At 39.4% G+C, this 24,804-nt stretch overlaps 1 non-coding gene across 1 annotated transcript; it reads left to right on the top strand.

Annotated features, from left to right (window-relative positions):
• The first annotated feature begins 20,885 nt into the window (after positions 1–20,885).
• On the top strand, positions 20,886–20,992 carry LOC148567912 (small nucleolar RNA R71). Its single transcript, XR_015882819.1, has one exon. It is a non-coding gene; the product is annotated as a small nucleolar RNA R71 (small nucleolar RNA).
• The last annotated feature ends 3,812 nt before the right edge of the window (positions 20,993–24,804 follow it).

Genomic DNA, 24,804 nt, shown 5'->3' with positions numbered 1-24,804 from the left:
ATAATCTACAGCTAACAGTATATAAAGGTAACCACTAGAGTTTGGAAATGGACCCATGAAGTCAATGCCCCCAAACATCAAAAATTTCACAGAATAGCATAATCTGTTGGAGCATCTCATCCCTCTTAGTTATATTACCAAATCTATGGCATGGGGAACAAGATTTACAAAAGGCAGCAACATCTTTAAAAAGAGTAGGCCACCAGAATCCACAGTCTAAAATTTTTCTAGCTGTTCTTTGAGGGCCAAAATGTCCTCCACTCTCAGATGAGTGGCAGGCCTCTAAAATGGACTAGAATTCTGATTGGGGCACACACCTTCTAATTACCTGGTCAGCACCATACCTCCATAAATATGGGTCATCCCATATATAATATTTGGACTCGCTTTTTAGCTTGTCTCTTTGATGCTTAGTAAAATTAGGAGGGAAGGTATGGCTAACTAGATAATTAGCTATAGGTGCATACCAAGGAACTACTTCAGACACTGCATGCAAGCTATCAAATGGAAAAGCATCATTGATAGGAGTGGAGTCATCCTTAATGTGCTCAAGGCGACTCAAGTAGTCTGCCACTAAATTCTGGTTACTACTCCTATCCTTAATTTCTAAATCAAACTCTTGCAGCAACAGTATCCAACGAATCAACCTTGGTTTGGACTCTTTTTTAGCTAATAAATATCTTAGAGCTGCATGGTCAGAGTTCACTACCACCTTAGTACCAAGTAAATAGGCTCGAAATTTATCCAGAGCAAAAACAATAGCCAGAAGTTCTTTTTCAGTAGTAGTGTAATTAGACTGAGCTGCGTCTAAGGTCTTAGAAGCATAAGCAATTACGAAAAGATCCTTACCTTCGTGCTGAGCCAGCGCCGCTCCTACTGCATGGTTGGAGGCATCACACATAATCTCAAATGGTTGGCTCTAGTCTGGTCCTCTCACAATTGGAGCTTGAGTCAGGGTGATCTTCAGCTTATCAAATGCTTGCATGCAATCCTCACTGAACTCGAACTCAACATCTTTCTGCAGCAGTCTGGATAAAGGTAATGCTACCTTACTGAAGTCCTTAATGAATCTCCTGTAGAAACCTGCATGGCCACGGAACGAGCAAACTTCCCTCACGGAAGAGGGGTAGGGTAAACTAGAAATGACATCTACCTTTGCTGGATCTACAGAAATACCAGTATTAGAGACAACATGTCCTAGAACAATCCCTTGTTTGACCATAAAGTGACATTTTTCAAAATTCAAAACAAGGTTTGAACTAACACACTTGTCTAATACTCTAGCTAAACTATCCAAGCAAAGGATAAAGGAATCACCATAAACGCTAAAATCATCCATGAAAACTTCCATACAACTTTCAATAAGATATAAAAAGATACTCATCATGCATCTTTGGAAAGTAGCAGGTGCATTACATAAGCCAAAAGGCATCCTTTTGTATGCATACGTTCCAAAGGGACATGTAAAAGTAGTCTTCTCAGATCTTCAGGAGCTATATGAATTTGAAAATAGCCTGTATAACCATCTAAAAAGCAGTAATAGGGTTTACCTGACAAGCAATCAAGCATCTGATCAATAAATGGCAAGGGATAAAGATCCTTGCGAGTAGCTTGGTTGAGACGCCTGTAATCAATGCAAACTCTCCATGAATTCTGCACTCTAGTTGTCAGGAGTTCTCCATGCTCATTCTTTACTGTTGTGACTCCAGACTTCTTGGGCACCACTTGTACTGGACTGACCCATTCACTACCTGAGATGGGGTAAATGATATCTGCTTCAAGTAGCTTGGTCACTTCTTTCTTGACAACTTCTAAGATGGTGGAATTCAGTCTTCTTTGGGGTTGACGGACAGGCCTTGATCCCTCTTCTAAGAATATCCTATGCTCACAAACCTGAGGGCTGATGCCTACTATATCTGCCAAGCTCTACCCAATTGCTTTCTTGTGTCTTCTCAGCACATTAAGCAGCTGCTCCTCTTGTTGGGAAGTGAGTTCCCTTTCAATGATAACTGGAAGCTTCTGATTATCCTCAAGGTAAGCATACTTGAGGTGGGGTGAAGGGGCTTTAATTCTAATATCTACTCATGGCTGGGCTCTAGATAATCTGGGGCTAGTGATAATGGCAAAGTGTCCTCATTGTGTTCAGAGGGTGTCCCCACACTTGGACCATGCTCCATGTGCCTCTCTTCTGTTATTCTTGGTGAACTGCAACTACAGTTTCATCAATGATATCACACTAGAAGATGGAATGATCTTCCAGAGGGTGCTTCATAGCTTCATTCAAATTAAAACTCACTGCTCTGCCATCTATCTCAAAGGAATAAGTTCTTGAGACGGCATCCAGCTTGAACTTTAAAGTCTTCAGGAATGGTCTTCCAAGCAGGATTGATGATGGTCTTCCTGAGTCTTTAGGGGGCATTTCCAAGATATAGAAGTCAATGGGAAATGTGAGCCCCTTAATGCTCACCAGCACGTCTTCAGCAATTCCAACCACTGTAATAATGCTTTTATCTGCTAACACAAAATAAGCTGCCGACCTTTTTAAGGGAGGGAGCCTCAAAGCATCATATATAGACAATGGCATTATACTAACACACGCTCCTAAATCACACATGCAGTCAGAAAATATTACACCCCAATGGTACAGTTAACCATGCATGGACCTGGATCACTACATTTTTAAGGTATACCTCCCATTAAAGCAAATATAGAACTACCTAAAGGAATAGTTTCTAATTCATTAATTTTATCTTTATGTATGCATAAATCTTTCAGAAACTTTGCATATTTAGGTACCTGCTGAATAACATAAAAAAGGGGAACAGTTACCTCAACCTTTTTGAAAATTTCTACCATTTTGGGATCAAGTTCCATCTACTTTCTGGACTTCCTTGCAAGGTGTGGAAATGGAATAGGAATGGTGCCACTTTCAGCTTCTGCATCCCTTGGTGCTCCATTCCTTGGCTGAGTTCTTCCTCTTCAGCATCTTCCACTTCAACCAAGTCTTCAACTGGGGTGTGTTCTTGTGGGCTTGGCTCCTCCTGATTCCTCTCTTACAGTGTGGTTTCGGACCTCGAAGTAATGGCATTGATGCTACCTTTGGGGTTAGGTAAGGGTTGAGAAGGAATTCTAATGGAGCTTGAAGGGTTGTTGGTGGGACTAGGTAATGAATCTATCCGGGATATGAGAGCTTGTAAAGTGGCATTCAGACCATTTAAAGTAGAGTTCAGTATAGTCTGCATGTCTTGTTGTCCTTGTGCAAGAGAACGAAGCATCTCGTCATTCGATGAGGAAGGAGGATAAGTGATCTGAGGGGCCTGTTGTTGGTTGTGCTGGGGTCCTTGGGACTGCCTTAGGTGAGGTGCTCTGTAAGGCTAGTTCTAATTCTGCTATCTATTATTGTTATTCCACCTCTGATTTCTATTGTTGTCTCTGCCTCCTCTGTTATAGTTGTCCCTCCAGCCATGGTTGAAATTATCTCTCCAACCCTGGTTGGAGTTGTCCTGCCATCCTTGGTTATAGTTCCCACCTTAGTTGTAGTTGCTGCCTTGTTGATTGTATCCTTGATTCAGGCGGTCATAGAAGTTATGAGTAGCTGTCATGGTGTTGTCTTCTTGTTGGAGCTGCGGGCACTCGTCAGTGTAGTGACTATAATCAGCACAAATTCTGCATACTCTTTGGGGGACCAACTGTTGGCTTTGTTGTCGTGGGGGAGGATGAGTTTGTTGTTGATTTAACTGCATCTGCTTCAGTAGGTTGGTCATTTCACATATAGCTTGTGTGACGGTAGTAGTCTCACTGCTAGAGGAAACTTCTGCAATAGCCTTTGAGTGGCTGTTCCTGTGCCTGTGATTCTGAGTGGATTCAGCTAAGTCACTGATCAGTTGCCATGCTTCATCTGCGGTCTTGTACTTTTTCAGAGAACTATTACTAGCATCATCCAGTGTAGTTTTATCCCGAGGCTTCATGCCTTGAGTGAAGTAGCTGATCAACACTAACTTGTCAACCATGTGGTGGAGGCAAGCATCTAGAAGGTTCTTGAAGTGCTCCCAGTACTCATAAAGAGTCTCTGATTCACCTTGAACAATACAGGAGATCTCTTTCCTCAATCTATCTGTGACTTCAGCTGGAAAGTATTTTTCCAGGAATTCTCTGCTGAGCGTATCCCAGTTGGTAATAGTTGCTTCAGGTTGGGAGTAGTACCACTCCCTTACCTTTCCCTCAAGAGAAAACGGGAAGGCGGTTAACAGAATAGAAGTTTCATTTGCACCATGACGCCTAACAGTAGAGCAGGCTGTCTGAAAATCCCTGAGGTGCTTGATAGGCTCCTGAGCAGGTAAGCCATGAAACTTGGGCATCAAGTTGATTAGTGCAGTCTTCAGTTCAAAATCTGCAGCCAGATTTGGGTGACGCACTTGATACAGTTGCAGTGTAAAATCCAGGGCTCCAACTTCCTGGAGAGTAATCCTCCTAGGTGCTTCCATACTATCTGCACGTGAATCAACTGAATCAGTAGTAAAGGAGCATGTTTCTTCCTCAGATGGCGGTTCAGATTTGCCCTCAGATGAGACTGGTGAATCGATAACAATCACTTCACCACCCTCATAGGCTAACTGATGCCGAGCTCGCCTAATACGTGAAAGAGTTCTTTCAATTTCAGGATCAAATGCGGCTAAGCTCGGATCAGGTCGTGAACGCGTCATTCAATGAGAGAAACATATAGCTCATGGTAATAAAATAAAATAAAATACATAAATAAAATAAAAATATGTACAATAATTAATAAATTAGCACGCTATTGCAACTCCCCGGCAACGGCGCCAAAAAATTGATGGTAGGCGTAAGTCAGCCGATTAAGAAATCAATATAGAAATACGTTACGAGTATAGTTCTTAACCAGCAAAAATCCGCTAATCAATTTAAAAAGGTTGTCACAAAAATTTAGAATAAAAATACTGGGAGTATGAATCCCAGGTCGTCTCCCAACGAGTTGACAAGAAGGGTGCTATCTTATTAATCAGGAGTTTTCCGAGAAATTTTAAGAGTTGAATAACAGAAAGTAAAGGATTGTCAATTAAGGCAATATAAATTAAAAGAGATTTATATAATTAAATAAAAAGCCTTGACTGGGGGAATGATTAATTGGGAGTTCTATCCTTGTTGGAATTCTCTCAAGTGTAGTATAAAGAGGTTGTTATTTTCACTTAGTTAACCCTTACTAAATAAAGGAAAGTCAAGTGATTGAGCTAACTCTTATTCGCAAATCCTAGTCCTCTCCCTTTTGGGAAGGTCTAGCATTAGTAAATAGAGAATTAGCCAACAACTTCCAATTTAACTAATCACTTCAGCATTCCAACTCAAGTGTCTCCTCTTAATCAACTCTCATGTCAAGTTAGGAGTCTACTCCATCAACATGGATACCATCTTCGTTGTTGGGAGTAGGGAATAGAAAAGAGACATAATAATTTAAATAAAATAGGGATTGAAAATTAATTAAAAGTAAAAGTAATCCTTTGCATTAATAAATTCTAAAAACAATCCAATTGTAACTCTAAACAAGAATTAAGAATATGGAATAATAAAGGAATAAGGAAACAAACTAGAATAATATCTTCAACGGAGGCGATGACTCTTCAATATCCAAAAGCGAAAGCATAAAACTATAGAACTATGAATGTAAAGAAAACCAAGAGGAAGAGTAATTTCTCTCTAGATTCCAATCTAAAAATCAAAAACTATGCTAATGAGAATGTGTGTTGAGTCTCTCCATGTTCCCTGGCTCTAGTCTGTGTTTATGGGGCGGAAACTGGGTCAAAACTCGGCCTGAAATTGTCCCCAGCATTTTCTGTTATTTCTGCATATCGAGCATGTCACGCGTACGCGTCAGTCACGCGTACGCGTCACTGGTTATTTTAGCATATCACGCGTACGCATCAGGCACGTGCACACATCTTTGTGCAAACTCCAATCCACGCGTACGCGTTAGGTACGCGCACGCGTCGCTGCAAATTTCTCCATATCGCGTGCTCGCGTGAGCCATGCATGCGCGTCGATGCTCGCTGGTTATCTCCTTAGTTTCTTGTGTTCCTTCCAATTTTGCAAGCTTCCCCTCCATTCTATAAGCCATTCCTGCCCTATAAAGCCTGAAACACTTAACACACGGATCCCGGCATCGAATAATATAAAGGAGAATTAAAATACACAAATTAAAGATTTCTAGGAAGCAAGTTTTTAACCATAGAACAAAACTAGGAAAGAATTGTAAAATCATGCAAATCATATGAATAAGTGGGCAAAGACTTGATGAAACCACTCAATTGAGTACAAGATAAACCATGAAATAGTGGTTTATCACCCACCTAGATCTTAGCTTTCTGGGCATCAACTTGAGCCTTGAGTTGTATACAGGCACATTATCGCCTATCTTAAAGCTCTTTTTCTTAATACTCTGATCGTGGAATGTCTTGACTTTTCCTTATAAAACTTTTCATTCTCATAGGCTCCCGCTTCCTTAAGAGTGACTCTCCAAGGTGGTTCCGCCATGTTCTCATCACCTAATTCACTCATAGAAATTTCAGTACTTCCAACAGAAGAATACAAGGTCCCCTCGTTAAATGGAGAATGAGAATCACGGTTAAAAAGTGAAAGTAAATCGGGTTGCTCTTCAAGAGAACCTGATTAACTATGCACAAATGCTAACTGGTGGCGAGCTTGCCTAAGATAAGTTAAAGTCCTTTCTATCTCAAGATCAAAAGGGGCTAAGCTCGGGTTTGAAAGCGACCGTGTCATTCAACTGGGAAATAAAAATCATCCAATTTTCAAAACCAAACAAGAGTAAGAAAGCAACTAAAAGCAATCTAACAACTAACAACTACCAAACTATCAAACTAAAGGAACTAACTACTAATTAGGGTCAAGTGACAAACAAAAATCAAATATTTATACTATTTACATATTCACAACAAAAAATGTGGCACTCAATTGCATAAACTTTCCGACAACGGTGCCAAAAACTTGATGGGTTGGATCTATTTCGGTCTAGAATTTCTCAAAAGAAAATAAGTGTTTCGTTGTAAGGATAGTCCAAACTGCCAATCGATCCTCACATCAAAGTTTAGAATAAAGATGTCATGATTAAATCAAATAATCGGGAGTTTTACTTCTGGGTCATCTTTCCAAGGAGTTAGCATTTACGAGTGCACAAGTTTGGTTGTGAAGTAGGAGTTTCCAATCATAGACCAGAAATTAAAGGAATTAAAGAATCAACAACTCAAACATTGAATTAATAGAACGAAAATTAACAAGCAAGCAATGGAATAATAGTAATTAAGTAATAATATTGCAAACAATAAACCAATAATGTATCAAAGAACAATAGATACTAAATAGGATAGAATAAGGTTAAAACTAGTGAAAATAAGGTTCAAAACATAAGGGAACCTTGACTTGGGATTAGGGATTAAGGAATTCTTTCCTTGCCGTAACCACAACTATGGTAATTACAATAAGTTAATCCCACTTAGTCAACTCTTAACATCGAGAGTAAGTCAAGTAAGCATAATTGTCCTTAATCCATAAATCCTAGCTAACTTACTAATTAACTTAGTAAAAAGCTAGCGTTAGTGGAAATAAGAGCAACTAACAACCCAAAATCACTACTAAATGTTGGACATTATAATTCTAGTATCGTATATATCCATTTTCCCAAGCCAAGGAGTGAAAATCTACTTCATATTCAAAATTGACACTTTCGCAAACACTTGGTGGGCATAATAACTAAACATAGTGATGTTACAAAAATACTTGAAATTATGACCAACCAGTGAGTAAAATCAACAAAGGTAACTCAATCAAATATATAATAACCAACAAACATCAAACTAATCACCAAGAACTCAAAGATTCAAAAGGTATATATATATATATATATATATATATATATATATATATATATATATATATATATAAGAAAGTGTGACAAAAGTGGTATAATCAAAGAGAAAATTGAGTATTACTTACAATGATGGTAGCTAGAATCCAAGATCAAAAATAGAAACTGTAGACTTCTAACATAAACCCTAATTAAACCCTAAGAGATAATGGTGCCTACATACATAAAATATAAGGTTCTGAGAAAGTCAGATGCAATCCTAGAACTTCGACACTCAGATTTTTTAACTTAAAGTTGTAATTCGAAACCGTAACAAGGTAACCAGTCTAGGGTGCTTAAGTTCTAATCCAACTCCTAACTTAACCCCTCAAATTCACCCATTCCTCCAGTCCTCTCACACTCCGATGGAACCATCCTCGTCACTCCTCCATCGAACAAGGGACATCTCAAATGCACAGACAAACAAGGCAGACAAGGAAAACACAAGTAGAGTACAGTTATTAAGATAGCAAGTATGGCAAATAGGCATAGTGATTCACGAAAGCAAACCCAAATAATGCACAAGCAAACAAAACAAACATATGCACATGATGTACGCTTGTCCTATGGCTGATTAGTCTCATCTGTCGATTATCAAGCCAACCCGACATGTCTGGTAGCTAACCCTGGACAGTCCCTCCGGGGTGCATCCTCAAAAGTCTATGCATAGCTTTTTCTCAATCATATATATATCAAATTCAGCTCATTGGGGGAATTTTCAGGGAGTTAAAGTATCCGGCCACATCTTGTGACGTAGGGTCAATAGAGTTTCAAGTCTCAACCTGGAGCAAGTGGTGGCAAGCCACTGCATCTACCCGAAAAAACTCGTATCTCAGAAAATAAGAAGTGTATAAGCCAAATTAACATTTAGATTCATTCATTCACTTTCATTATGGCCAATACTTATCACATATTTAACATTTCTGCACTTCTCAATCATAATTCACCACATCTCAAATTTACTTCACTTCTAAGTTACCACTTCTTCATAATTCAACCCCTTCACTATGATTAAAACTAAGTTTTTGAGTCTTACAAAGCAACAATAGAGGTTTAGAGGTTTGAAATCATGTTTAAATCAGAAAACGCAAAGTTGCTAAAAAATAGGGTTCCGCGTACGCATGCTATGTTACGCGTATGCGGGGGTGTCATTTTCCTCACTCGCGTACACGACCCTTGTCCGCGTACGCGAGTCCCCCTGGACATAATTGATTGCTCGCATCGCGTGGCACTTGCCCGCGTACGAGCATGTAAATTTAACCTTCTGCATACGCAGGCACACTCTTGCGTATGCGAGAACGTCTGGGCAGAACCAAATTGTCGCATCACGTGTGTACTCACGTACGCATGCCCCTTAAATTTGTCAAAAAGCTATTAATGCTGCAGAATTTCATTTTACTCACCAAACATCTGACGCGCATAACTTTTTTGTTAAAAGTCATTTTTCATGCGTTCTTCAAATGGCATAAACTTCACAAACCCAATTTTCATATAAAACAAGTTTTAGGGAAATTGCGGGTTCGGAAGCCCAGTTATGACTCGTCGAAGTTCGGCAAAAAAACCAAATTTTGCACATTGTCAACTAAAATCACTAAACATTCTAACCATACCTCATTAATTTAACATACATTGTCAACTAAAATCACTAAACATTCTCCAAACTCATATTCAACTTATCCTAGGTCATCTAGTCTAAGTTTTCATAAAATATTATATATTAAATATGAGAAACCAAAACCATACCTTGGTCGATTTCTCTCTAAGCCAAAGACACCTCAAATTGGCACAAATCTCATCCTTTAAAGTTCCCAACTTTCAAGATTCCAGCAACTCAAAGCTCTACCAGGCTTCTAACCTCCACAATTGTGTTTCAAATTCACATATACACTTCCTAATTCATATTATCACATCCATACATAAAATTTCAATACCCAAACTCACATAACCCAAGAATTCACAAGGTTTGGAGAGTTCTTACCTTACTAGTGCCTCAATTGAACAAAAACCCGCTAATTCCTCAAGTCAATTCGATCCTAACATCAAGACATGAAAAGTTTAATACCCATTGGTTCACAATTTTGAAAATTGGGGGAAAAGAGAAGCTGAGAGTGAGATTGAGATTCTTTACCAAATTAGTTAGTGGGCTTTGTAGAGCTCAACGCAGTGGATGCATGGCCGCAAATGGTACAGTGATCGGAACTCAAAATTGTGAGATATATGGAATATAGTGAAGGGTTAGGGTTTGAAGTTCTTCTTCTTCTCCCTTCTATGAGCTTCAACGTGTTTCACTTTGTGTGGGAGGGGGATGAGCTGATGCTCATATGTTTTATGAATTGGGTTAGGCCTTAGGTCTGAATTGGGCCCACTTCGACCGATTTGGCCCGTTCGGTCTAATTTTGGGCCAAAATACTTTAAACTTAGTGTAAAAAAATCTTATTTTAATTATTTCTACCTCATTAAACTATAAAATTCAATTTTCTAATTTCTTCAATTAATAATTAATTTATTAGCTAATTATTTACTAATTTATTAAGAGCCTCTTGTCTTGTGCACAAAGGCCTCCACAAAAGTAACTAATGAGCAAAGCATCATCCATCCTATGATGGGGTCAAGACTCCAACAATATCTTATACCTTGTCCAATACTCATGGAGTGACTCTTGGTCCCTTTGCATAATAACAGAAATTTCCTTCCAGATGTAATAAGTTCTTTCCAGAGGGAAAAATTTGTCCAAGAACTCCTTTCTCAATGAATCCCAAACAGTCACCACTTCGTCAGGTTGAGAATAGAACCATTCCTTTGCTTTCCCCTCAAGAGAGAAGGGAAAAGCAAAGACCATAACATAAACTTCATCTGGGCCATATCTCCTAGCAATAAAACAAGCCACTTGGAAATTCCTCAAGTGTCTACTAGGATCTTGGCCCGGCAATCCATGATACTTAGGCAACAAATTGATCAAACTATTCTTCAATTCAAAATTAGCATCCAAGTTTGGATACCTTGCTTGTATTGGTTGAAGGATAAGAACAGGTGCTCCTTGCTCATCCAAGGTAATCCTTCGAGGTTCTACCATATCATTATCACCTGCAGTACTCAGAGGTATGTCAGCAGTCCTAACAAAAGAATAAGATGTTTCTTCATTGATTGAGGATTCTAAATCACTCTCGTATTGAACTAGTGTTTCGGAAGATCCCTCAAAAGAGGCCGATGCACTAGCCATATAATCCAACCGACACCTAGCTTGCCAAATGTGAAGTAAAGTTTTTTCAAGTTCAAGATCAAATTCAGCTAAACTAGGATCCAGTTGTGACTGAGTCATTCAACTTGGGAACCATAAGCTCATGCATTAAAAAGACTTAAGAATAAAAACAAAAGACAAATAAGCTATGTACACTATCTACATATTCAAATAACCAACAATAAGACACATATTGGAACCATCCTTAGCAACGGTGCCAAAAATTTGATGGAGAGATAAATGTCGGTTCAGATTTTTCACAAACTAATTCCGTTGCTCGTATAGTCCAAACCGACAAACAACACTCCAATCAAAGTTTAAATTGGTTGACATAAGTTCAACCTAATAAAAATAATTGAGAGTATTACTCCCAGGTCGTCTTCACAAGGATGGGGTATCAAAGTTAGTTAGAAGTTCAGGGTTGAAGGACATAAGCAAGAAATTAAACTAATAAAATTAACATGCAAGGAATTTAATTGACAAGAAATTAAATCTAACAATCAAAAACTATCTTAGTAATTATGAATCTAACAAGCAATCTATGAATTTGAATCTACTCTAAGCTAATTAAACCAACTAAAAGTAACTAAAGTAAGAATTGAGCAATTGAGGTTTTTGGTGTTTTCAAATAAGTTACAAAAGGACTCTTGGCTAAGGTGTAGGAATTGAGATCATTATCCTTGTCTAATAACCTTATATTAACAATTATGAGGGACCAATCTCATTAAGTTTACTTCTATGCTTGAAGTATGTCAAATAGGCTTAATCAACATCAACCCATAAGTCTCAATCTAGCTATTAATTAACTTAGTAGTAGACTAGGGTCAATGAGTATCAAATTGACCAATAAAGGTTCCCAAATCATCAATTCAATTAAATCCAATGACTCAAGGTCACTTAATCCCTTTAACCTCGGCCAAGAGCATAGAAATCTACTCCATAATTAAAGAAAACAATTTATCAAATACTTGGTGAGCAAGAAAAATGAACATCATGTAATTGAGAAAATTAAGCAAAATTAAATCTACCTATTACTAATTATTAGCAATAATAACAACTCAATTAACACATAATAATCATGAAAACTTCAATGCATTAATTAAAATTCATAATTAACAAGATCCATAAGCTATCAAACTAAGAGAAATTAGCTAACAAAGTTTCTAAGTGAAATTGAACTAGCAACACTACAATTAAAGCAACAAAATGAAAATTCAACAAGATTCAAATGAAAAATTTGTGACAAAATGTAATCAAGGGTACTAATCCTAGAGAGAAGGAAGAGTTTCTCTCTCTAGAAGCTTAGGAACAAAAACTAGCTAAAAATTAAGTGTAATGTGTGTATGTTTGATTGTGCCCATTCCCCTTCAATTCTTGGCCTTTCTCGATTCAGAATTAAGTTGATTTAGGCCAAAGAAAAGTCCAGAAATCGCTGGCACGTGCAATTCTAAAGAAATCACACGCTTCATGTCACGCATATGCGCGCGCCATGCGTACACGCAAGTTAAACTATGCACAGATCATGCGTACGCGTGAGCCAATTGTACATGTGAGTGCCAGATCCTCAAAACATCAATTTTTCATGTTCCTTCCACTTTTGCATGCTTTCTGATGCATGGAAAACTCGTCTCGTGACAAATTTCCTTCGGCAAGTGTACCGAATTCGTTGTCAAGTAAAAACTAACAATAGAGTGAGGTCAAATCCCACAAGGATTGATTGATCAAGCAACTTTAACTAGAGGAATGTTCTAGTTGAGCGAATCAGAATTTGAGTTGAGAATTGCAGAAAATTAAATGGCGGGAAAGTAAATAACAGAAAAGTAAATGCTGAAAATAAAGAGCTGAATGTAGATGACGGAAAGTAAATTGCAGAATCTTAAATGGGAATGGGGTAATTGCTCATAAAAGTAAATGATAGAAATTAAAGAGAATGGGTAAGATCAGAAATGGGGAGTTCATTGGGCTCAGGAGATGTTGCATTCTCCCGATCACTTTCATTTTCATCTCTTCCTCAATCAATGCACTCATTGATCTCCTTGGCAATCTTAAGTGATCGAATTACAATTCCTTGTAATTCAATCTCTCAAATCTTGATCAATAGCCAATTTCTTGGTCAATTTCTCATGAGAAGAGATGAAGTATGGTCACTGATTATACCACATGCATTTCCCAAATCAAGTGTTGAGAGGATTATAGTCACATATCCATCCAAACCCAATTTGGTCCAGCATGAGAAAGTATTTCTAGCATGATCTCTTCATTCCTCTTTTAAGGTTCAAAAGAGATCCAAGTTTGAATAGCTTCTTTTCCAAGATAACTACCCAATTGGATGAAGATCGAAAGCTTTCAAGTAAAATCAAGAGAAAAGATAGAAGAAGAATAATGAAAATTAGTATTGATCCATCAAATTACAACAGAGCTCCCTAACCCAATGAAAGGGGTTTAGTTGTTCATAGCTCTAGAAAATGAAAACAAAGATGGAGAATACATGATGAAACTAGAAGTGCAGAGAAATTAAAATACAGAGAGTAGTTCTATGCCAAGAGGCTCCCTATAATTTCCAACCCCCCATTTAATTCAAAGCTACTCCTATATATACTACTCTTCTGTTCTTCTAGTTGGCTCTTCAAGTCTTGGGTATGGGCCTTTGGATCTTGAGTTTGAAGCACTTCTCTTCTTCATTGGGCTTGGCTTTACTTGCAGAGAGAAAGTGTGAAGTGGGCAGAGACTTTAGCTCAGGACGTTAGTGGTGTTAACGTTCAGTGAAAATATGGGTTCGAGAACGTTAGTGACAATCACCTTTTTCGCTAACGTTCCTCACCAAAGTAAGAGCCATGTTAACTTCAACGTTTAGTGGCACAAACGTTGCCACTAACGTTGCCTCTATGCCCTTCGCACACGTTACTGGGACTTACCTTTCCCAGTAACGTTGAGAAGTCTCCCCCTTCCTTACGTTAGAGTCCACGTTAACTTAGTTAACGTGGCTCTTTTAACGTAAGCTTGCCAACCTTCGAGAACGTTAGTAACACTTACCATTGTCACTAATGTTCCAATGTGCCCCTATTCACGTTAGAGTTCACGTTAACTAGGTTAACGTGGCTTCTAATGTGGCCATGCTAGCCATCTCCAACGTTAGTGACAAAGTTGAGTGTCACTAACGTTGGTTCATCATTCCCTTATCCACGTTAGCTTCCACGTTAACTAAGTTAACGTGGGAGTTAACGTGGCTCATAGTGGCTTGTGTGGGCTCATGCCAACGTTAGTGACAATGTTGGGTGTCACTAACGTTGGCGATCACCTCACTTCTTCACGTTAACTTCCACGTTAACTAAGTTAACGTGGGAGTTAACGTGGCTTATTGGGGCTTGTGTGGGTTCCTTCCAACGTTAGTGACAATGTTTGGTGTCACTAACGTTGTCGACCACCTTGTTTCTTCACGTTAGCTTCCACGTTAACTAGGTTAACGTGGGAGTTAACGTGGCTTATTGTGACTTGGCCAACGTTAGTGACAATGTTGAATGTCACTAACGTTGGCTTCCCCTTTACTTCTTAGCGTTAGAGGCCACGTTAACTAAGTTAACGTGGCAACTAACGTGGCCACTTATGAGCTTGGTCCAACGTTAGTGATAATGTTAAGTGTCACTAACGTTGGCTCCATTTCCTTTCTTCCACGTTAGTGTTCACATTAACTTAGTTAACGTGACTCTTAACGTGGGCAATGATGGCTTTGAGAGCTTTATTGGAAATTACTTTTCTCATTAACTTTGCAAGTTACTCCTATTCCACGTTAGTGTTAACGTTAGTGTAACTAACGTAGCCACTAATGTGGTTCTTCTTTGCTTCCTTTGTCCTAAAATCAAGCAATAAAGTGCATCAAAGTTCTAGTCCAAGTCATGGGAAATGCAGCATCCAATTTGTCATTAAATTCATGCAAAATCTTCATGAAATCATATAAAGTGCACAATGTATGCTTGAATCAAGATGTAAGTGAATATCTACCCAAAACTAGCTTATTTCCTAAGGAAATGCATGAAACTACCCTAAAAACAGTAAAGAAAAGGTCAGTGAAACTGGCCAAAATGCCCTGGCATCACAACACCAAACTTAAAGATTGCTTGTCCCAAAGCAAGTACTGGAACAAGAGAATGATGAATGGAATGCCAAGAGAAATGAATCATTCTTGTGGAAGTCATGTCCCTGGTTTTATGGTGGTTTCATGCATAGCAACTTAGGTTCATTCCTGGCTTTCAGACCTTTATCATGTCCTAGAATACTCACTGTGATTGCATCCCATGAGACTTTTATTCATTGATCCTTTTGTTGTCATTTCAGGGCTTATTTTTGTTCTTAAGGTAAGTGCTCTGTAAGGGGGCAACTCTTTAAAATAAGCTTTCAGCCAACACTCCCGAACCAGTTGGTTCAAGGTGCTAGGTGTTGAAGCACCCCTAAGGACTTACTTGCTCAAGTCTCTCCCCCATACATACACACCACAGGCATATAGTTTATTTATTTTCTTTTCTTGAGACCTTGGTGTCTAGCACCTCTTTAGGTTACTAAATGCTCTGTAGTGAGGGTTACTCTTGATAGTGGACTTTCAGCTGATAATCCCGAGTTAGTTAACCCAAGTTACCAAGTGATAAGGCACCCCTAAGAGCTTATTCATCCAAGTAGATCCCTCACACAGGAGCACCACAGACACATGCCTCAAGATTAAAACCATTGGTGCATAGTCTTATTGCTTACTCTTTTTCTTTTATTTTTCAACCTTTATTGTTCTTTCTCTTTTTCTTATTAGGATCTTCTTATTTAGCTAGTCTCATGAGGTGTGTCTCAAGCATAGTATTCATGACAGATAGTTGTCCTCCCACCTTGTGGTTGAACCAACTTAGCTAACTTATGACTATACCATAAACTCATGAACTTATTCCATAGTATGAACTCCTCTCTGGTCTTTAAAAACATTCATTCTCTTTTCATTTGATTTAAAGGGACAAACATACAAGTAAGCAAAGTAAGGGTGCCGTGACATAAAGACTAGCACACATAGACCTCTTCAACACAAAAACTTAAAAGACAGAATTTAAAAAGGTTTAAACATAACATGGAAGCAAGTTCTGTTTCATACAAGATCTTCCTTATTCAAAGCATAGAAAAAGATGGACCAAAGAAGGAACGTCACCACCTTTTACTCTTGTGGATGCCCATGCTTTCCTCCTTGTTTGTCTTCTTTGTGTCCTCTTGCATTCCCTCGCATCCGTGCTAATCTTGCTTGCTTCCAATCCTCGAGTGCCTTCCTCACTGATTCATGACTCTCTTCCACCTTTTGTCTTTCTTCTCGTGCTAATTCATCCCTCATTTCTTCATACCTTGTGATTCCTGGATGCAATATAGGCAGCTGTCCTACCAAGTAACCGAGCCTGGCTTGAGTATTTATATGATGCCCAGTGTCGCTCAGGTAAACTCCTTCTGCGAATGCCCTTTGCTTGTCCAATAGTTCTGCCTGTTCTATTTGTCTTCGATGCATCTCATGTATATGTGCACCTTGATGTGTGTGGATGTTGATTAGCCTCTGGATGGATTCTTGTTGCTCATTTTGCCTTTGTTCCATCCTGTGGAATGTTTCACTCTATTGTTGCCCTTGACTCAGTTGCTGATCCATCATTTTCTTTTGCCACTCCCCTTGTTGAGTCATCCATCTTGAGAGTGACTCCTCTTGCTGCCCCATCATCTGTAGTTGAAGCTCTCTCTGTGCTCCTTGGCTTTCCAAATATTGTCGAGATAGCCCATCAATGGCTTCCTGCAATTTGTGCATATCCAAGGTGGCTGGTGCTTGCCCCTCTAAGACTTGTCCTTCCACTACTTGAGGGGCTGTCCTCTTCCTTTTCTTCCGTTGAGGCAGGGGGGATGCGGTAGCATGCATTCGTCGAACGGTTATTGGAATGCCCTCTTTTATCCACACGGGGTCCTCATCTTCAAACACCATCCCATCTTTCTTGCACAGTTGGTAAATAGTGCTGGGGTAACCTAACGTTCCTCTTGAGTCGCTTTTCTCTGCCATTTTTCTTATGCCTTCTGCTATGAGTTCATGAACCTTGATCTCTCCACCTTTGAGTATACAGTGTAACAGTGTGGCTCTCTTGAGATTCACCTCCGAGTTGTTCGCTGCTGGGAGGATGGACCTCCTTACAATTTCGAACCACCCCTTTGCTTCCGGAGTGAGATCTGCTCTCTTGATGAACCTTGGTCTCCTATCTGCATATCTTTCCCAGTCAGCTCCTGGTACACAAATGTCTTGCACAATCTGGTCATGATTAGGGTTGTTATCCATTCTTGAATGATAACTCTCTTCTTCAAACGGTATGGACCGCAGTTTTAATGCCTTCATGACACTCATGGGACCAAAATCCACAATCTTTCCTCTCACAAAGCTTGTATATGACTCATCTACCTTATCATATCGGACCGCATTTGCATAAAACTCTCTTATAAGATTTGCATTCACCTTAATGACCGGATTAGTGAGGAGCTCCCATATTCTCTTTTCTACCTTCTTTGTGATTTCGGGACACTCAGTTTTTCTAACTTGAAATCCCAGCTCATAAATGATCTCCTTATCCACCATCCACCCGTATTGCAATGCATGGTGCAAGCTTCTAAATCTCTTTTCATCATACGGGTGTTGCTCCATAGGTTCCTTTTTCTTCCTTCTTTTAGAGCTCGAAGATGCCATGAATGAGGGCTAATGTGTGAAGTTGGCAATGGTGTGGAGACTTTTGGTTGTTTAGGGTTGAGTGCAATGAAGGGAGTGAAGGGGAATCCGAAATGGAGAGGTGTGAAGAGTGGGGTACGGAACAAGGATCACTTATATAGAGAGGTTGTGAGTGAATGGAGGGTGTGGATTGATGGAGTGGTTGTTTGATGGATGGTTGGGGTTGTGCATGGAGAAAGGACAAGGATCATCACTTTATGATGGAGATTGCTCGGTCTTCAAGGGTCCCATTCTTTTCAATGTTGCATGGCAACATTTTCCAATGCCTTCCCTTTTTAGAACAAGTGTGTAGTTTCTCCTCATGAAGTGGACGAACCCTTCTCATTTAGTTGTCCAATCAATCTCCTTCAATGTTCCTCTCCTTTTCCTAAAAAGATAAAAGAAGAAAAGGAATAATTAATATCATAAAAAAATCAATTTAAATTTTACGGCTAGACTAATAAAGGGAAGAAAAGATTAGATTGTTTATTCATGAACTATAACTAACTAACTAATTGTGTATCCTTATATGCACATTGGTGGCACCATGGGATGACACCAAAATTAGTTTCGAGCATTGTGATGAAAAGGTTGTTGTTCAAAGCATCAAGACTAGCATGCTCTGGGTTGCATTCATGCTTTCTTGGCATGCTTTGAACACCAAACTTGTTCTTCACTATATACTGTATAATAAGGATTTCACCGAGTGTTTGTCGAGTTTGGGTTGGAGTTCATAAATATTGACTTATTCACTATTTTCTAAAAGTATATAAAACATGGGTTGCCTCCCATGAAGCGCTTCTTTAGCATCACTAGCTTGACGTTTCTCCCTCATCAGGGTGGTTGGTAATGCTTAACGTCCTCCCCTCTTGCCTTGGACTTATATCCATTGGTTGTATCAATGACCTCTACATGTTCCAAGGAGAGAACTCTGTTGATAGTGAAGACCTTAGGTAACTGAGATGGTACAGTGGGGAGATAAGGGGGGATATCTGGGAAGTAAGCTGAGATCACTTTATCCCCTGGAGAGAAGTCCTCTGTAGGGATCTTCTTGTTCCTCCACCCCCTTGGTACCTTCTTCTTTGTCCCTTTTGATGTTGCCTTGATTTTTGTGACTTCTTCTTCTAAAGGAATTTTGTTGTTGTCTTCACATGTCTCTGGTGGTTTAGGTTCCTCCAGCTTTTCCTTGAGCTGTGACAACTGCTTATTTTCTTGTTCATCAACCAAGGGCTTTCCCAGATGGGCTGGTTGTGCTTCAGTGCTTGCTTCCTCTTTCAGTATCTCATGATGATCTTTGCTTGGTTCTTCGTTCTCTTGGTCTGCTTCTTGTGATAGTTGGAAGACATTGAAGCTGAGTCATTCATCATGGATCCTCAATATTAGCTCCTCTTGCTCCACATCTATGAGTGCTCTGGCTGTAGCTAGGAATGGTCTTCCCAATATGATTGGGTGAGTGTGACTCTCTTCCATGTCCAAGATGACAAAGTCTGTGGGAAGAAAGTATTTCCCAACCTTTACCAACACATTTTCCACCACTCATATTGCTTGTTTATGAGTTTTGTCTGCCAGCCTGATGACTACATCTTTGGGCATTATCTCATTGATCTTCAGCACTCTTCACCAGGGATAAGGGCATTAAGTTGATGCTTGCTCCCAAATCGCAGAGTGCTTTATCAAACATTGTTTCTCCTATGGCACAGGGGACATGAAAACTCCCTGGATCTTTTCTTTTTGTAGGCAACTGCGGTTGAATGAGGGCACTGCACTCCTTGTTCATCACTATAGTTTGGCCTCCCTTGAGTGAGCTTTTCCTGGGAAGCAGCTCCTTCATATACTTGATGTATGCAGGCATTTGTTGAATAGTCTTGATGAATGGTATGTTGACATGCAGAGATGCAAACAAATCTAGAAACCTTGAGTATATTCTCTTCTCCACAGCACCATTGAGCAGTTGGGGAAAAGGTACATAGAGTCTCAGCAGCTCCTGTTGTGAGATTTCTGGTTCTTGATGATCTTTTTCCTTCTTCTCTACTGAGGTATCTTCAGGTTGTTCTGACAGCTTGCTTGGCTTGTCCTCAGTCTCCTTATCACTTATAGTGACCATCTTGCAATCTTCCCGTCTTACTTTCTTTGTTTCACCTCTCGGATTTTTCTCTGTGTCGCTTGGGAATCCATCTGTGGGTTTGGAAATTTGCTCAGAGACATACCCCACTTGAGATTCCAACCTCTTGATTGTGTCCCCTTGGTTCTTGAAACTGGCTCGTACTTCCTCTTTGAACACCTTGTTGTCTTGAATCTCCTTGCCTATGCCTTCAAGTAGATTCTCAATCCTTGAGAGTCTGTCATCCAATGATTGTAGCTTGGGATCAGAGGTAGAAGGATGAGGTAAGTTATTTTGGTTTTGATGTGGATGTGGAGAGGTGTTGTTATGGGGGTGTTGATATGGTCTAGATGTGAAATGTTGGTGAGCTGCATTGTTGGGATTTGGGCGTCTCTGATCAAGACTTTGGTCTTGTTGATTTCCCCACCCAAAGTTTGGATGATTCCTCCATCCAGGGTTGTAGGTCTTGGAGTATGGATCATGGTTTTGCCTCGGTGAATTTCCAATGTAGTTGGCTTGCTCCTGACTACCCTCTGCTTCTTCATTCACTCCTTCTTGGGTTGTTGATAAAGTGGTGATTGCTGCTACTTGGTTCCTCTCCATCTTCTTGGTGAGGTCAACCAGCTGCTGGGTAATGAGCTTGTTTTGGGCTAGCAGAGCATCTACATTGTTTAGCTCTATTACTCCTCTCGTGTTCCCTCTTTCGGAAACATAGAAGTAGTCATTCTCTGCTACAGTTTCAATGACATCTATGGCCTCCTCAATGGTCTTCTTCTTGTTCAAAGATCCTCCGGATGAATGGTCTACTACCTTCTTTGACTCATAAGAGAGCCCTTCATAGAAAATGTGCAGCTGCACCCATTTATTGAACATATCTGGTGGGCACTTCCTTGTTAGGTCTTTAAACCTCTCCCATGCTTCATACAGAGTCTCACCATCTTGTTGCCTGAAAGTTTGGACCTCATCTCTCAGCCTATTGATTCGTTGAGGGGGATAAAATTTTGCTAAGAATTTGTTCACCACATCTTCCCAAGTTGTCAAGCTCTCCTTCGGGAAAGACTCCAGCCACTTGGCTGCCTTATCCTTGAGTGAGAATGGAAATAAGAACAGTCTATAGGCGTCCGGATGAACACCATTAGACTTCACTGTGTCACATATTCTCAGGAAGGTGGTTAGATGTTGATTGGGGTCTTCTTGGACACTTCCTCCGAACGAACAGTTGTTCTGAACAAGAGTGATGAGCTGTGGTTTTAGTTCAAAATTGTTGGCATGGATGGTTGGATTTTGAATGCTACTTCCACAGTTTCCTGGTTTGGATTGATGTAAGAGCCTAAAACTCTTCTATCCTCCCCAGCATGATTTGCTCGTCCTCCTCCGCCATAGTTGTGAGCTTCTTCTTCACGATGGTTTTCCATGTTTTCTTCCATGTTTGGTTCAAAGTATTCCTCAAAGTGTTCCTCCTCTTCTTCAGCACCAACTACACGTTTTTCTCTTGCCTCCCTCCTTAGTCTAAGGAAGATTCTCTCAGGTTCAGAATCAAAAGAAGTTGAAGCCCCGCTTCTTCTCCCTGTCATACAACCAACAAGCACAAGCAAAGAGAGTGGGTGCAGAAAGTATATTTGTCAGAATTACTGTTAGTGTGAGTGATGCAATATATCAAACAGTTAGTGGGTTAGTGAAATGAATGGTAAATAACAAAGAAAAAGTAGAGGGAAGAGAAGAAATTAACTAAAACAGAAAGTAAATGACTCAAACAGAAAATTAAATCAAACAAAAATAAAATGCTCAATCTAGTTATCCTCCAATTTAATCATTGTTGATGCACAATCAATCCCCGGCAACAGTGCCATAAACTTGATGCACGGAAAACTTGTCTTGTGACAAATTTCCTTCGGCAAGTGTACCGAATTCGTCGTCAAGTAAAAACTCACAATAGAGTGAGGTCGAATCCCACAAGGATTGATTGATCAAGCAACTTTAACTAGAGGAATGTTCTAGTTGAGCGAATCAGAATTTGAGTTGAGAATTGCAGAAAATTAAATGGCGGGAAAGTAAATAACAGAAAAGTAAATGCTGGAAATAAAGAGCTGAATGTAGATGACGGAAAGTAAATTGCAGAATCTTAAATGGGAATGGGGTAATTGCTCATAAAAGTAAATGACAGAAATTAAAGAGAATGGGTAAGATCAGAAATGGGGAGTTCATTGGGCTCAGGAGATGTTGCATTCTCCGGATCAATTTCATTTTCATCTCTTCCTCAATCAATGCACTCATTGATCTCCTTGGCAATCTTAAGTGATCGAATTACAATTCCTTGTAATTTAATCTCTCAAATCTTGATCAATAGCCAATTCCTTGGTCAATTGCTCATGAGAAGAGATGAAGTATGGTCACTGATTATACCACATGCATTTCCCAAATCAAGTGTTGAGAGGATTATAGTCACATATCCATCCAAACCCAATTTGGTCCAGCATGAGAAAGTATTTCTAGCATGATCTCTTCATTCCTCTTTCAAGGTTCAAAAGAGATCCAAATTTGAAAAGCTTCTTTTTCAAGATAACTACCCAATTGGATGAAGATCGAAAACTTTCAAGTAAAATCAAGAGAAAAGATAGAAGAAGAATAATGAAAACTAGTATTGATCCATCAAATTACAATAGAGCTCCCTAACCCAATGAAAGGGGTTTAGTTGTTCATAGCTCTGGAAAATGAAAACAAAGATGGAGAATACATGATGAAACTAGAAGTGCAGAGAAAGTAAAATACAGAGAGTAGTTCTATGCCAAGAGGCTCCCTATAATTTCCAACCCCCCATTTAATTCAAAGCTACTCCTATATATACTACTCTTCTGTTGTTCTAGTTGGCTCTTCAAGTCTTGGGTATGGGCCTTTGTATCTTGAGTTTGAAGCACTTTTCTTCTTCATTGGGCTTGGCTTTACTTGCAGAGAGAAAGTGTGAAGTGGGCAGAGACTTTAGCTCAGGACGTTTGTGGTGTTAACGTTCAGTGAAAATATGGGTTCGAGAACGTTAGTGACAATCACCTTTTTCACTAACGTTCCTCACCAAAGTAAGAGCCACGTTAACTTCAACGTTTAGTGGCACAAACGTTGCCATTAACGTTGCCTCTATGCCCTTCGCACACGTTACTGGGACTTACCTTTCCCAGTAACGTTGAGAAGTCTCCCCCTTCCTTACGTTAGAGTCCACGTTAACTTAGTTAACGTGGCTCTTTTAACGTAAGCTTGCCAACCTTCGAGAACGTTAGTGACACTTACCATTGTCACTAACGTTCCAATGTGCCCCTATTCACGTTAGAGTTCACGTTAACTAGGTTAACATGGCTTCTAATGTGGCCATGCTAGCCATCTCTAACGTTAGTGACAAAGTTGAGTGTCACTAACGTTGGTTCATCATTCCCTTATCCACGTTAGCTTCCACGTTAACTAAGTTAACGTGTTAACTAAGTTAACGTGGTAGTTAACGTGGCTTATAGTGGCTTGTGTGGGCTCATTCCAACGTTAGTGACAATGTTGGGTGTCACTAACGTTGGCGATCACCTCACTTCTTCACGTTAACTTCCACGTTAACTAAGTTAACGTGGGAGTTAATGTGGCTTATTGGGGCTTGTGTGGGTTCCTTCCAACGTTAGTGACAATGTTTGGTGTCACTAACGTTGTCGACCATCTTGTTTCTTCACGTTAGCTTCCACGTTAACTAGGTTAACGTGGGAGTTAACGTGGCTTATTGTGACTTGGCCAACGTTAGTGACAATGTTGAATGTCACTAACGTTGGCTTCCCCTTTACTTCTTAACGTTAGAAGCCACGTTAACTAAGTTAACGTGGCAACTAACGTGGCCACTTATGAGCTTGGTCCAACGTTAGTGATAATGTTAAGTGTCACTAACGTTGGCTCCATTTCCTTTCTTCCACGTTAGAGTTCACGTTAACTTAGTTAACGTGACTCTTAACGTGGGCAATGATGGCTTCGAGAGTGTTATTGGCAATTAGTTTTCTCATTAACTTTGCAAGTTACTCCCGTTCCACGTTAGTGTTAACATTAGTGTAACTAACGTAGCCACTAATGTGGTTCTTCTTTGCTTCCTTTGTCCTGAAATCAAGCAATAAAGTGCATCAAAGTTATAGTCCAAGTCATGGGAAATGCAACATCCAATTTGTCATTAAATTCATGTAAAATCCTCATGAAATCATATAAAGTGCACAATGTATGCTTGAATCAAGATGTAAGTGAATATCTACCCAAAACTAGCTTATTTCCTAAGAAAATGCATGAAACTACCCTAAAAATAGTAAAGAAAAGGTCAGTAAAACTGGCCAAAATGCCCTGGCATCACTTTCGTTCCATCTTATAAGCCATTATTGCCTTATAGATTCTGAAATCACTTAACAAATGCATCATGGTATCGAATGGTAATAAAAGAGAATTAAAAATTAACATCTTTAAGGCCCAAGAAGCATGTTTTCAACTATAAAGCATAATTAGGAAGAAATTATAAAAGCATGAAATTTAGGGGATAAATGTAAGAAAAATTGATAAAACCCACCAAATTCAACACAAGATAAACCCTAAAATTGGGGTTATCACATACATATGATGGGCATTAGAGGAATAATAGAGGCTTGTGCGAGTGTTGTGCACATACCATGTATTTATACAAAAGCAAGGTCATGCGTACGCATGACCTATGCGTATGCACGATGATGAGCGGATATTTTATACGCTTTTTTGCATTATTTTCATATAGTTTTTAGTATGTTTTGTTT

Source organism: Arachis ipaensis, chromosome B4, assembly GCF_059453495.1.
Source record: "Arachis ipaensis isolate K30076 ecotype BB chromosome B4, ASM5945349v1, whole genome shotgun sequence".
NCBI classification, from domain to species: Eukaryota; Viridiplantae; Streptophyta; class Magnoliopsida; order Fabales; family Fabaceae; genus Arachis; species Arachis ipaensis.
Note: the sequence above shows the minus strand (reverse complement) of the source record. Positions and strands in the feature narration are given on the sequence as shown.